This window comes from Fundulus heteroclitus, chromosome 22 (genome assembly GCF_011125445.2).
Source record: "Fundulus heteroclitus isolate FHET01 chromosome 22, MU-UCD_Fhet_4.1, whole genome shotgun sequence".
NCBI lineage: Eukaryota > Metazoa > Chordata > Actinopteri > Cyprinodontiformes > Fundulidae > Fundulus > Fundulus heteroclitus.
Window position 1 is genome coordinate 32,388,726 of NC_046382.1, and position 16,580 is coordinate 32,405,305.

Genomic DNA, 16,580 nt, shown 5'->3' on the forward strand with positions numbered 1-16,580 from the left:
CCCAGCGGAAAACCTGAGAGACGCTGAAAAAGTCTTGATACAGCAGAGAAGGTGCAGATGATGGCAGGCTTGCGGCTGCACTTGTAGAAAAAGCTGGTTGTACATATTATCAGTTTAAATAGCTGAATAAAAATGCAGATCGTACTCTCTAATTTTTATCAGGAAAAAATGTCGCATACCGTGCAGCTCTTCACTTCTCCCTTAAGTAGGACTTCTCTATGTCTTTTATGACTTCAGGAGAAAACCCCTCAGAGACACTTTCATGCTTTTCTCTTCTCTCCTCCTCCTCCTCTCTTCCTTCTCCATCACACCATTCCCGCAGGAGCAAACCTGAGACAGACTGTATACCGGTGTATCACCAGCCTCCATCTGTCTAACCTCCAGCCCCGCCTTCCTCTGTCCCCAGGAGAGGGAGCAGAGGATCAAGGAAAGGGGAAAGAGTAGAAGAGGGAGCAAAGAAGCGAAGGAAAGAAGTGCGTTTGGGTCCCACAGGATTGTTCTCTGTCGGTTTGAATCAAGAAGTGAGAATGTGACGAAAGGACAGAGCAGGCTTCCTTTCAGTGTGTGTATGTGGGTTTGTTTGGACCTTGTTGAGCTGAGGTGTCATATTTGTGAAGATCACAGCTTCACGCTAGTGGCAACCAGGGATGACACTCTAAATCACTGAAATGCCAGAAACGACTGTGCTGTGATATGTCGCGTGTGTTTTGTGTGAGTTCTTTTTTTCTTTTTTTCTTAGTGCCTTTTGGGACACTTGATAGAGATCATACCACTTTTAGAGTCTGGAAGTGAAAATGTTATCAGGGATGTCCCCTTAGACTGAAAACAGGGAGAAAAATACAGGATGACATCTCGCCCAGACCCTGGTCATCTGCTCACAGTCCTCCGTACACTCTTCCAGGAAGCCTTTCTCCTTGCGTTTATAGCATCCTTAACAGAACTCTATAGGCTTGGTAAAGTTTGTCTTTTGCGCCGTCGTGTTGCTCTGTCATGGACTGGTAACTTGTCCATAATAGCCAATTACCACTGGAGATAGCAACCAAGCCCAAAAGCCTGTAAGCTAAAGCGGGTATGAAAAGGAATAAGTGGATAGATTTGTTGAGGACTTTTTTTTTTTTTCACTTTGGCTGATTTTTCATTCCTCGCCTGTCCAATCCTTTACTGGGTAATATGCTCCTTAAAAAAACCAAAAGTTTACAAGTGTAGGAAACATCATTCAAGACAACTCTTTAAGACTACAAGGGCCAGGCTGCTTGGAGGTGAACAGATCGGTTCATCGGTTCACAGGGGTCTAACCCAGGACTTTTCTAGTCCTGGGTTAGACCCCTTTTGCCTTCAGAACCGCTTGAATTATTTCTGGCAGATATTTAAAAACCGGTCATAAACGTTCCTCAGAGTTGTTTCGATCCAAATTGAGATAATAGCACTGTACAGTTGCCAGGCGTCTGTCGGCTGCGCATCTATGGTGCGAATTAGACCGACTGCCATATCACAGATGCTCTGTTGGACTGGGATAAGGTGACCGAGGAGGCTATTGGAGTACTTTTGTGTTCAAGTAACCACTCAGAGATGGTTTGTGTTAAGGTGCATTATCCTGCTTGAAGAGGTAGCCATCAGAAGACTGTGCTCAAAAGTGTGCATTTTTTAGAACAATACTGAGCCTGTAGTGGCTGTGGATGCTTGGTTTGTGCTGGCAGGCAAAAAGTGTCCCCAGAAAATATCCAACACACCTATACACCACCACCACCAGCCTCAGCCTGGACCACGGAGATGGGATAGAGCCATGCTTACCTGTTGTTTTGAAAAAATTTCTGACCTTACAATCTGTATGTAGCTGCGAAAATTGACACTCATCAGATCACGCAATGTTTTTCCAAAAGAAAATCATAGAAACTAAACTAAATTTCAATTTGTTTCTGTAATTGAAAAAAAAAAACAAAAAAACAAGATATGCGTTTTGTTTTTATTGTCAGTTTTCAACCATCAGTTAACCACTGGATTGTTACCTTTCATACCATAAAATGACAAGGCTCCATTAGAGGGAGAAGGATCCACAGTGCTTTGCACAATAGCTCATTCTCAATGATTACAGGCTTGAACTTTATGCAGTAAAATATAAAGCTGCTAAAACACTTAAATTACTTTGTTTCTGTAGTTAGTGGGGATGTTGGTAATTATGTACCAGCTTCATTGTTAATGATTTTTTTTCTGCTTTACAAAATAAAAAGTTGAAAATTATTCTCTTGAAGTTTTGGGTCCATTTTCTCAATAAGTGTGCGCGCGCGCACGCACACACACACACGTATATGATTTATTTGTGTGAATAAATAGAAAGAAATCTCTTTGTCTCTTTGTCCTGTCACACGTTCAGCCATGTAGAAGAGGGCGAACTCACTGTCAGCCTTCCCCTCCTTCAGTCACAACAACACACAGCCGCTGTCTCCTTTTGGTTCGTCAGCTTCTATGTAACCTCTATTTTCAACTCTCTTCCTCGTGAGGTGTGAGTCATGAAGCACCGTCTAGCAGACGCCGAAGACAACTGCTTCTTGTGATCTGACGGCACACACGCGCTCTTGCACACCGATGCTGAAATAGTCACATCATTATATCCGTATTAGCAGGAACAAAGCCCTTCACGCTCCAACACCTACATGCCTCCCATGCATGCCCTCTGCACTGTCTCACATGTGTTCCAGCTCCTTTCTCGGGATGTTTCTGTACTGTTGTTTCTGGACAAGTAACCCCCCCCCCCCCCATGTTTGGCTATTGCTTCCATACTGTCTGTGCCTCTATGTAGCTCTATGCAAGAAATTAAAACTGGGCTTGAATTGGTGACACTAGGACAAGACAAAGTTAGTGTATTGAAGTGGAAAACTAGGGAAGTAGTTTTTAACAATTTGTTTCCTGTCCACAGAATCCAACAATTTCGTCACTAAGCCATGCTTTTCTTAGTCACATTGCCTTACACAAGTTTTAAACTCCCTAAATTGATTGATTTTCTAAAATTACAACCACAAACAAATTCTGATGGCAATTGTCGCTCTAGATTTTATCAAGCTGCATCAGAGTACAGAGGGCTGAATACATATGCTTGTCAAACATTTCATTTTTCCCTTATTAGTACTGTCTTTGGGTCTATCCCATAAAATCCCTTTAAAATACAGATTAAAAATGTGTGACAAAGTTAAAAGGAGTATGATTACTTTTAAAAGGCACTGAGAATACATTATTTATCACCGACCGTTCAAAAGTTCATCCATGGACACACAAGCATATGAAGTTGGCGTACCTGCCTGTCGAACATGCATGTTCACCTCAGGCAAGTTAAGGCAACTCAATGGAGGAGGTACTGAGAGGGGACAGGGGAGCACTTGGCATTTTGGGCACACACATAATCACACACGCTTACTGTGATAGGGTTAGCTGGAAAAGGTTGTGTGTTAGTGTGTTTGACAGTCCTCCGATGGTGGCTGCGACGTTGACATTAGTGGACCAGGACACATCACCTCTGCTTTGGGAAAAGGCCCACGGTGAGGCTGCCCTCAAGCACAGCAAGGGGTTCTTGGTGTGTAGTTTTACCACAGTTTTATTGTCTTTGATAAAAGAAAAAAAAAAAATTAACAGATTTACTTAAACCTTTTGCAACTGTGTTTGTAGTTATTTAATACATATTCAAATTCTCCTCTTTTTACATAAAATGTGGATCCCTAACAAAAGCTAAAATAAAAAAAAGTCATGGAATATTTTCTTCAGTGAGAGTGTCAGCACTGAGGTCTATTAAATTTTTGTTTAAAGCAATTTAGTGGTTTCACTCCTTTTCCTTTAACAAACATAGAATTGAATCATCAAACTGGTGCAACAATTTGCATCCATTTCATTTGGGTAGATTTTGATCAATATTTGTAAGGAGAAATTATGTATCTTTATTATTAAAAAAAAAAAAAAATCAAATCCCAACCAAATTTTTAAATGTATACTTGCTTAACTTCCTCTTGATTTTGCACATTTGGTTTGTTGATCGGGTATAAAAAAGAAAGATAAAGAACTGTTTAAGAGCAGCTATAAGTAAGATATTTACTGTAAAATTAACCTAAATCATTCTCATTTCTCACTCAGGATGGAAGTAACAATCGGTCCTCTCCATCAACAATGACTTTGTAAAGTTTTTCTCCTTTCGAACCTAGAGGTACAGTTCGGATCTACTTTGGTCCAGAGTGTAGCCCATGTTTACTTCCTGGGTCCTGAGCCAATCATGAGATCTCCCAGGGGCAGAGAGTTTGGTACTTTATCTTGGTAAAAGAGCAGCAGCCTGCAAAACATGGAAGCCAGCAAGAAAAGCGGACCAGAAAGAGAACAGCATACAACATCATATACCTATTCAGTGGAAGTGAAATTTCAGAAGGGTTTCACACAGTTTAAAAACGGTATGTTAGATTGTTGTGATTGACAAGCTGTTGTACCAATTTGAGCCACAAGGTGTCAGTAGTATTCATAGCTCCTTTAATGTATGAATAATAAGCAAATAAAAATAAATGTCTTAATTCTGTTCCAGCAAAGTGGAATGTCACAATTTTCCCTGACAACCACAGTGAGATGTGGCGTTCATTGCAACTAATGCCTTTAGCGCTGTCACCAAACCAAGTGAAGAAGATCAAGTTTATTTAGCAATTTGCCAACAGCGGCATGCTGCACCATGTCTTTAAACAAACTAATTTGGGTATGAACTGTAACTAAAAAAAATAGATAAACTTTTTAAGCTGTCCTAACAAGGTGTAATGTAAACCATTCCCCTGACAACCGCAGATAACATCCTTCACTGGTTATCACGGCCTGAATCAAGAAAGTTAGCTTAGCATGTTAGCATTAGCACTGTCACTAATCTAGTAAAGACTGACAATGTTAATGAAATATCCATAAATATTAGAAATATATTTTAACAAGGTAGCCTGTTATATCTTTATCCCTGACAATCACAACTAACATTGTTCATTGGTAACAACAATCTTTAGATTTAGATTGCTAGCTTCTTTGACTTCAGCGGGAGTGTTGTTGTTACACTCAAGGCATAAAATATTACTGAAATCTATTCTAACAAGGCCAGACATAAAGCTCTTCTTTGTCAACCACAGCTATGATTTACTGGCAAATAATATAGCTTTGCTAGCAAGTTTAGCATATAGGCATTTTAGCTAAAGCAGCTAGTAAGTTGAACTTACTTAAGTTCTTGCTTAAATTTAAGTTCAACTTACTCACAAGTATATTCATAAGTATTATGACATTTTTTAAATTTTTTTAATTTATATCATAATATTATCTCATATAAACATCATAGCCTTATCATACCTCTCAACTTTTGACGACTGTTGAGAGTGAGATTGTTCACGGGGGGGGGTGCTGTTGGTCGATAAAAACGGTCCAACGGGGGGGGGGGGGGTGCTGTTGTTCGATTCAAGACTGTCACTATTTTACACGGACTTTCCTTTCATGTTACAGTTTGTAATGACACATGCCGACTTACCATTTAATTCGCACGCAACACGGGCCGTAGAAGTGTTTCACTTTGGATGAGGGATACTTGTTTGCGCGGCGGCGGTCCTTGCAGCTGTGTTACCTCTACTACTGGACGTGCGGAAACCATTGTACCGCAAATTGGTTCCGCCATGACGCGAGGCGTCCGTACGCGTGCGTTTCAAGAGTGAGATTTTCATTGTAAGATTGAGATTTTCAAAGTAATGCGTGTGAGCGTGTGCATTTGATGAAATGCGTGTGTCACACGGTCAATGCGTGAGAGTTGAGAGCTATGGCCTTATTGTTCTTGGCTGGACATCACAAAAGAAGGAATGATGAATGGTTGACTGAACAAACATCTTGGTTTGACAAATTCTTATCAGATTGTGTAGGAATGACTAGTTACCAAAAAGAAATAGCCAATGTTGCTAGAATTATGCCAGTTTTGAACATTTTTTCACAAACCAATATGGTTAATTAATATGTAGATATAATATAATTTCTCACAAAATTCCCTTTCACAGGCTGAGAGTAACATTTTTAGAAACTGCTCCTTCTCCAACAATGCTCTGCTGTGAAGTTTTACTTCTCCTGTATTTCCATCATGTCAACTCAGGAAAAAGTAGGTAAATGAATGAAGACAGTGAGATACCAACAACAAGGCGTCTGAATGAATAATGCAGCTCAGATGTAAAAAAAAAACAAAAAAAAAAAAAACATCTGTTTCTGCTGGAGCACGCATTGACCCTCTCAGCCATGACCTATGATTGTTGCAGCAAAGGAGACAAAATGATAAACAGCAAAATAATGAGAGAGATTTTGGTAGTCTTCTATTGTACGTGTAATTGTCTGTATATCCCATCTCTGCACGGTTCAGATACATTTGTACACATATGTGCGCATATGCACAAAGTCGAGAGCGGCCCCTCTCTCTTATGGGGTGTGGAATGTCAGGCATGTCTCATCACATTAAGGAGCAGGGAGAAGGAGGCCGCCCAGCCTGGCACTCCAGCGAAGGCAATCCTGCAACCCTTCAGTAGCAGCAAGACCCTACAACGCCATTCACCGTTCTCACTTAAAGGGTCTAACTACACAAATAAGCAAAAAACAGCCAGAGGGCCTGTTAACAATTTCCATTAATCTCAATAAGAATAAAAGAGTACATGAATAAAAAAAAGCATCCCCTTTTTTTAAAATCAGTTAAAGCTAAGGCAACCAAAACCAAAGTCCAAATGAAACAATTTAGCTATTTATATTTAAAGTTGAAATGGGCCTTAAGCTGTATTTATCTAGTTATTTGACGGTTTTGTTGGCAGAAACTGACTGAAAATAGCTGAATGTATATGAATGAATATCTTTGAGTAATTAAATATAAATAAACATTTTCTATGTTAATATATCAACTGGAGTGGTCTTTGATTTTAATTTAAATTTCAAACAGCATGTAAAGAGAATCTCAAATACAATCAGGTTTAATCTTTCAAACTTTAGACCCTCTCTGACTTTTGAATTAGCAAAAACCTATATGCATGCCATGATATTTAGCCATATAAACTACTGCCATACCTCATGGTCTCACACTTCAAAGGCCATTCTGAAACCCCTACAGTCTCTCTTCAAGAAAACTCTGAAAGTTCTTGATAAATAGCCTGTACATTATCATTATTGTAACTTTTTAGGTAAGTACAACATTTTAGACTTTGAATGTCATCAGATATTTCTGGATGTGTGCCTTGTTTTTACAGTTTTAAATGGACTTGCTCGTCCTCCTCTAACAGATTTTATAAGCAAAAAAAAAAAAAAAACGTTACTAGAATAAACACCAGAGCTTTAACCAGAGGAGACTGTAATGTTCAGCAGCGTAGGACCAAATTTGGCCAAATGGTTGCGTCCATCAGAGGAGCACAGATATGGAACACACTGCCAGCTCATGTTAGGGGCTGTGCAACCTACATAAGTTTTAAATTATCCTTGAAACATTGGTTGAAAACTAACCAGACATGTGTTCACAGGTAAATTGATCTGTTTCCATGTGCCCGTTAACCTAATTTTATTGTGATTTTATGTTATTTTTATTTATTTATTTATTTATTTGACAGGGACAGTACAATTAAACATTGCAACCAAACAGGTGGCCGATGTCCAAGTACATAAGGCTTGTAGCCATGGGCTAATTTGCAGCCTTCGTCCCTGGTTAGGCTTTTAAAAGGTGTAAGCATTACGGGGGAGGGAGGTTAGTAAAGACACACAAATGCATAAAAAACAAGAGAAGTTAAAACAAACAATACAGTACAAGCCAATTTAGTGTTCACACTAAGATTGCCATCTTATCTGTTTGTGTTCACTCTGCTCTCTCCCTTAATGTCTTGTTTAATGTTCACTGTTCTTACCTGCCTTAGGACAGCGGATGCAAATTAGCTGTTGTGCTAATTCTGGCATATTTACATTGATGCTTTATGCTGACATGTTGATGAATGTGCATTGTCCTAATTCAAATAAATTAATTAATTAACAAATAAACAAATAACTGGGTCAGTGGAACGAACTGCTTAACCCAGAACTTCATGCCACACTTAGATAGCACCGGATTTGGCACAAATATACCAGATAACCCTGCCTGAGGGAAATATAGCTGTTTCTAACCAAGTAGTTTTGTATTTGGAGTCTAACAATCTGGCTTGTTTATGTGACACATTTTTATTCCGATCGGCCCTTTATTCCAATTACTTTTGTCAATGTAAATGTAGCTATTGCCAACTATGCTACAAACCTATAGTATCATCAGAAATCATAATAAAACTCTTTCAGAGTTGCAGCTCAAATTGTTACCCATAGATTTGTTAAAATAAAGCCCATTGAAAACAACAGTTTTCCAAACACTGGTCTAAACTGTCAGCTGAGCAGGCTGCAGCGGGGACAACAGGGAAACCCCTTTAACTCTTTTTATCATATCAAAGCAACAAAAGCTTAGTTTTTGGTCTGCTTGAGTCACTTTTATTGAAAAAATATTTTGCTGCATTAATTTTTCTTAAAATCCATCTATCTGCTTGCCCTCCGGTACATTGTCTATGTATCTGTCCCATGTCCAGCCTCAGTTACTTCTGACCCAAGCGTCTCAGACTCATCCAACCTCTCCTTTTTTTTGCTTGTTGGCTGCAGGTGAATGTTCCAGGTCTGTCACAGAGTAGCAAATGTGTCATTTGTCATCCATAAGGGGTGGGGTGGGGTGGGGGGATGGGTTGTATGTTGAGAGGGGGTGAAGGTAGCTGTCACACTGCTTCAGTATCATATGCTGGCTGTCAGATGTACTATAGATTAAGGGACATCCAACCTGCTAAAACACAAAGACAGCAACCACACATACATGCCCTTAATGTTATGTGAAAATTTATACTTTGATTTCTGACTTTCACTGAGTCACAAACATGATTTAAAATAAAATAGGGCAGTTGGATAATTCAATAGCAATATATATCGATCAATATATATCCGTCCCCTTCAAAGACTTCAGAAAGCATATGTTCTTTTTACTTTTTTTAAAAACTTGTAGTTTTGGTTGAAAGTTGGTTGAATAAAGGGTTCAGCTTGAATTCAGTATTTGTGTGTTCTTTATCTTATAATAGTTTTGTTTGGTTGTTTCAACCAAGGAAACAAGGGACCATCTCTGCCCCTCAAACATTTAGAGTTATCCAAGTTGTTGTAATACGAATTAATGCAAAAGATTGATTCTCTTCTCTCCATTATAATTATTATCCTTGGCAGATTTAGTGTGTGTAAAACACCAATGTCTCAATAAATCAGATTATTGTTTTAAACTGTGTTTAAGTCAGTAATTCAGTTCAAAAAGTAAAACTTGTATTGCTTCAAAAGCACAAAAAGTGCCATATTTTTCATATTTACTTTAGTTGATTTTGACTGGCTTGATAGTAAATGAAATTCAAAACAAATTGGATTCTCATCAAATTTGAATATTACGTAAGACAATTTAAAAAAGGCTTTTCAATTGTGAAATGTGACCATACATACTGACATGTACTGCAAAGTATGCACTCAGTAATTGATTGGACCTCCTTTTGCATCAGTTACTGCATCAGTGTACCATGGCATGGAGGTGATCAGAACTGTGCCTCTAAGAAAACCCAGGTTGCATTAACAGGGATCTCTAGAGCAACTGCATGTTGGGTCTGGCATCATCTTTTTCATGACAGCACTCCATAGAGCCTTAGTGAGGGTAAGATCGTGCCAGGTGGCTGGTCAGGGTGGGGCCATGGTCATGAAAGCATGTCCTGCTGGGAAAGCGGATCCACATCAGGCTTTTCAGCAAAAGGAAGAGTAAAATGCTCTAAAACGCCTTTCTTTCCTGACATTGTTTCTGGTTTAGGAATAGCTTAACATAAGGAATGCAACTGTCGTAGCCCGGATATGTCCGTGTGTGTAGTTGACCTTGAAGCTCTGACTTGAGCAGCTTTCTCAGTCACACTTTTTTCTGTCCCTTTAACTTTCCATTTCCATTAACATGCATAAACACACAGTACTTGGTGAAGACCCAGCCTCTTTAGCGCTGACCTTTTTCAGCTTCCCTTCCTTGTGGAGGGTGCCAGACAGTGACTGACTGCTGGACAACTGTCAAGTCTTCCCTATGGTTGTGTTGATCATACTCATCCCTTTTATGTAATAAGAAATTGAATTTAAGGTCTTCATTTGCTGTAAGTCACAATAATCAAAATGAACAGAAATAAGCACTACATCACTATGTGTCTACCATCTATATAATGTTTTGCTTTCACTATTTAAATTAATTTACTTAAACACATTGAACACTTTTAAATTATATTCAAATTTGTTGAGATGCATATTGAGTTCATGTTGAATTGCGTGGAATTCCAATAAGTAGGTCTTAGCCCTTTGATCCTTGCAGCACCATGCAGATCCACTGTTTCAGCAGCTTCACAGATAGCAATGTGTTCTGTCTGCTTTCTGCAACGTGGGAATGTGCAGTCTATATTTAGTCCCCTTGGTCATTTCTCCTGAGAATGGGAAGGATTTGCCTTATTTTTGGTCTCCATCCTGTCCAGGTATATCACACATTCACACACCGGCAGGTACACCATTGACTTCCCTTTCACACACATCGTGTCTTTCTGTTGTACACTTCTATTAATCCTGCACACTTTTTTTTTCTTTTCTTTCTTCATCTAAAAAAAAATGCCAGCACTGCTCTTTGGTGGTATTTTCTTCTGCGTCCGGCGAGACTGGGGAGGTGGACGGGTCTCCGTTGGCCATAGCGCAGCTGTCGTTACAGGTTAGTGCAGGCAAGAGGTGGCTAAGGAGGACGTGGAGACGAATGAATAAGTAAGAGGCTGCAGACTGGACTCATGTTAAATGTAGAAAGGCTAACGGAGCACACCGCTGTTGAGCAGGTTCTGTGTGTGTGTGTGTTTGGTTTCACGTGAGCACATGCGGACCGCAGAGGACCTGCTGCATGTCCCGCAGAGCTTCCAGTTAGCACACATCACCAGAGCAGGACGCGGACACATACACAAACACACAAAGGGGACCTTAGAGAGAGGCCTCGAACCTGCCTGTCAGCTGCTGTTAGATCACACTGCATTTGGCTGACACCACAGAACGCACACACACACACACACACACACACACACACACACACACACACACACACACACACACACACACGCGCGGTTCAAAGGTTTTGTGATTAGGATCCAGAGACCAACTTTCATCGTTATTGGGACCCAGAATGCTTACATGAGTTAAAATGTAGATCATTAAGAGGATCTTTTTCTAAATCAAATTCTCCACTTAGAATTGCTTTAGCAATGATCAAACTTTCGGTTCTACCCTATCACACATCAAATTTGAATGACGGGCCTCCACGTGCCAAACAGAGGTAGCTAAAGGTTACCCTGGAGGCAAACCGAGAGTCTTCTATACAGTGTGCGGATGATGGGGGTGATGTGCTCGTGTTTTTGCACCCTCATCAGCATCCTGCCAGTGCTGGACTGAACATATGGGAGCCTTTGGATGAGGAGTGCATTACGGTTGTCCAACCTGGAGGATGCAAAGGCATGGACGAGCTTCTCTGCAGCAGGGAGTGAGAGGGAGGGGCGCATTTGGAAATATTGGGGAGGTGAAACAAGGAGGTTTTGCATAAAGAGGTGACGTGGTTGTCAAAAGAGAGGTGGGGCTCAAATGTAACCCCTAGGTTGGTAAAAGAGGGAGAGAGGGGAATGGAGTGGCCCGAAAAATAAAACAGAGTGGATAAGGGAAAGAGTGTAATTGATTAGAGGTTCTGGTTTGAATGGCTTCTGTTTTGGAGCCATTTAGCTGTAGAAGGCTTTGACTCCTCCATGTCTTAATCTCCTCCAGGCAGGAGCTGAGACGAGTCAGGTTGGCGGAGGGGGAACTGGAGGGAGTGATCTGGACGTAGAGTTGAGTGTTAGCATAGCACTGGAAGTGAATCCCATGCCTGCTGACGACACGGGCGAAGGGAAGCATGTAGATGGTGAAAAGGGTAGGACCGAGGATGGAGCCCTGAGGGACCCCACAGGTGACTTTACCATGACCTTTGTTCATGAATGGTCTCTAACAAGCCTCTGAGCCCTTCACAGAACAGCTGTGTTTATACCAAGATTAAACACAATTGGACCGTATTTACCATGAAGAGGTGACTGCTGAAGAACTGGGTAGGATTGGAGCTTTTTCAGGGGTATCAGAGTACAGGGGCTTTTTCAATTTTATATGGAAGACATTTATAAGACAATGTATAATTTCACTTCCTGTGTTGGTCTATGATATAGAATCCTAATTAAACACTTTTAAATATGTGATCGTAACGTGACAAACATTAAAAAACTTAAAGGGATGTGATTACTTTTGCAAGGTGCTGTAAGGACTGATTTCACCTCAGTGAACTCACCCAATTTCTGCATCCCGTTCGTTCCTCATGAACCACATTCCTCTCAGCCCTCCTTGCACTTCCTATCTCAAGAGCATCTTTCCATAAAGCTGAAACACTCCACCTTGACCTGTTCCCTTAGGTGCGACTGAAGTGACACAACAAGCGCAGGGCAGAGAGGAAGTGCAGACAGAGGGAAGACCGACGGACGCGACAAGGACAAAGGACGGAGTACAGTAGATGCACAGAAGGAAAGTGGCAGCCTTTCCTGTGCCTGCTCATGGAGAAGACAGTCCTTGCTTTGTTAAATGATTTCTTCCGGCTGAACTCTCCTCCCAATATCAGTCAGAAAGAGATCACAGAGAGAAAAAAAAAGATTGCATGTATACCCAGAGTTGCCTGGGTCACCTTGGCATACGACTCACAGCATAAATCGATTCATTTATTGCCATTCCAGTAACCATTTAGGTTATTCTTGTCACTATAGGTGCTGTGCAGAGCCTAACTCCCCGCTGAGTATTCTTGATATTTTTCACTCCGTATCCAAATATTTAAGAACTTAAAAATAAATCAAGAAGAAATTAGTTAGTTAGTCAGTTTGTGTACCTAATGTACACTAATGTGAAAATGATAGTCTGTTGATCTTTCAATTCTTTATACACACAAGCGTGTATATATATATATATATATATATATATATATATATATATATATATATATATATATATATATATATATATATATATATATATTTATGGTGCCTTGCAGATCTATTTACCTTATTTAGTTTTTTGCCTATTCTGTCATATTCCTACCTGTAAATTAATTGTTTTAATTTTTTTGTGTGGCGGATCTGCACAAAATAGTCTAATTTGGTGAATTGAAATGAGAAAAACAAGTATTAAAAAGACTAAGGGAAATATAAAATTTTTTTTAAATTTGCATGTACATACGCTAAAAAAAATAAAACGTTCTGGTGCCACCATTTACCTTTACACATAATTAGTGAAATCAGGTCCACCTTTGTTTAATCTAAGTATTACATGATCTGTCAATATAAAAACACCCTTCCTGAAAGGCCCCAGGAGCTGTAAGCATCATTAGGCAAGAGGGATCACACCATGAAGACCCAAGAGCTCCCCAAACAAGTCAGGGACAAAGTTGCTGAAAAGTATAAATCACGATGGGTTTAAAAATAAAATATATACCAATCTTTGATGTTCGTCTGGGGTACCATCAGATATATCATCTTCAAATAGAAAGCACAGGGTGCCACAACAAACCTGCCAAGAGAGAGCCGCACCCACCAGAACTCACAGACCGGGCCAGGAGGGCATTAGCATAGACTGGAGGATCTGTCTATAGGACCTCAATAAGCTGTACTCTCCATAGAGCTGGACCTTATGCAAAAAAAGTCACAACTTAGTGTTAAAAATAAGAAGGCCCGTTTTGAGTTTACCACAAGGCTATGGGCGCCTCCCTCAAATATATGGAGGAAAATGCTCCAGTCAAATGAGCCAGAAATTGTTATTTTCGGCCCCCAAAGAAAACACTATGTTTGGTGCAAACCCAACACTTACCATCACCCTAAGAACATCATCCCCACAGTAGAACATGGTGGTGGCACCATCATGCTGTGGGGATCTTTTCTGTTGCAGGAACTGGGAAACTGGCCTGAGTCAAGGGAAAGGTGGATGGTGCTAAATGCAGAGATATACTTGGTTGAGTATAGGGGGGGGTTGTGATGTAAGCCATGCTGTTGCCAGCATTGATGCTTACCAAAAGTAATGATCAAGGGAATGGGCCGGATCACTCACAGAACCTGAAATTCTTAATTTGCTGTTTATTCATTGACCTTCATCTTAGCCTCTGCCTCACAACAACTTTGTTACACTGACGTCCATCAAATGGTCTGAGTGGGTATCTGCTGCTCATAATGGTGTTCCTGAACGCAGCATCCTGGGCGTGTCCATCTGCCGGATGCAGGTTTGAAAATGGTGTGCAAACCATCCCCATCCGCTGCATTGGAGACTCACTAATTATTCTAATTAATCAAAAAAATTAATTGCATATGTCTCTGCCTTAGAATACCAGAAATAAACTATGCATCACGTTAATCTAGCTGTATTAATCAATATCCCAGCTATTCCAGCTACTGCTTACTCAAGGTTATTCAATTGTGAGAATCTCGTACAGGCCTGTGTCTAGTTGTTACGCCGATATCCTTTATGAAAGTTTCCTGTGACCGTCACCCTGTCTTTCCAGGGACTCTAGGGACCTGGACCTGTAACAGAACATAATCTGATATAAATGAGCTGAAAACTAAACCCAATACTCCGTCAGGTTTGCAAACCAGAAGCTTCATGTGCTGTGCACTTTCGGCAGCAGTACTCCTCTCTACCGCTAGATGGAGGTGTGATTCTGCCACAACCTCCATCTGATTTCTGACTACTGGGTTACCGGTTCGACAGTTTCCTATCAGAATCACCTTAAACTACTGGATTCTAGATTACAGGTATAAATATATTTATTTGGCATTTAATTTGGAGCTTGGTATTCCCCCTATTATTGGTTTTAACTTTAATCTGTAGTACTCCCCTCTATACCTCTGTAATACGTTTTCTTAGGGGTTAGAATATTTAACTGAAAATTTGTGACATTCCTTGAAAAAGCTGGTACGGCATCTGTTTTTGGTGATTAAGGAAATTTCACTATTTTGGAGAGACCCATCCAGAGTCCTGACCTGAATCTGATAGATATAGATAACATGTGGGGGGACCAAAAGATGAGGGTGACAGGAAAGAGGCCTTCCAAATTAAAACACTTCAAGCTCATCACCAGGGCCAGCCCAAGATTGTATGGGGCCTTAAGTAGAATGATCTTTGGGGCCCAAATCTGTGTTGGGGTTTCAACACAGATTTGGTGAAATCCAGATGACGGGGCCACATTGGCATGAGATTAAATGCAATCAGGGAGAACTACTTATTATTTGATGAGATGTATTTGTTAACAAGATGCTGTGCCACGAAGGAAAGATTAAGCTCGTAGCATCAGATTGTAGCTATGGTTACACAAAATTGAACAAATAGGATTATGGTTTTACATAGTAAATCATTTTAAAAAATCGAATTATTCCCTTAAATATTAAATTGAAATGGTAAACAAACATAATATAATCATAATAAACATAATATTTTAATTAATTTCTACTGAAACCATCAACTCCAATTTAATAGTTTTCTCATTGTCTATAAAACAAATATAAAATTTTTTGATCTATGGTAAACGTTCAAATTCAAGCATTTATTGGAGGCCCCTACTGATTTGGGGGCCCCTAATCAGCAGCTCAGTTCTCTTACTCCTTGGGCTCGTTCTGCTCATCACCAAAGATAAATCGGCAAAATACCAGCCTAGACCTGCAAAACCCTGGTAAGCAAATATAAGAAGGGTGTATTGTGCCATTGCAAATATGCGACCTAGGGAAAGCAAGTCTGGGAGTTTTTGAAAGCCCAGCTGATACAGGTTAAGGGGTAAAAGAGCGTAAATGGTTGAATGGGATTCAGGTTTTAAGGTGCTGGTTACCCAAAACATGAAGGCCGCCGAGTTATGAATGCATTTTGTTAAACAACTTCATGCATTCAGATCAGACAATCCCGTCAACTTCACCTCGACAAGTCAACCAACAGAGACCTTTTCATTAATGGCTTCAATCCATCTGCTTTGTTGTCGAGTTGAGTTGCTTGCACAAAGCCACTTTTACAATGGCGGATGACATATGGCTGCAGCACACACCCCTCCACCTCCAAACTGGGCCCATTTGCACACATGTTCCCGTTCCACCGTAAGGATCATTGGGTGTGCCGCAGCATACGTCTGCCGCTGGACGTCTGAACATTTGGCTTTTACGCTCTTGCGCGTATGTGTGTGTGTGTGCATGCGCGTGTGAGATAAATTTGTGCAATAACATGTGTTTTGAAAACACATGTGTCAGCAAACGCTGGGCATGCGCCGGCATATGTCGACGCACGGCCTCCCGTGTTTCCACGTACACTGTTTTGTCTGGGCGGGCCTGTGTTTTGCGCAAATTCGTTCATGGAGAGTGGCCAGTAATCCATACTGGGCAGCTGCGCTCATTTGTATTCAGCCCCAAGGCACT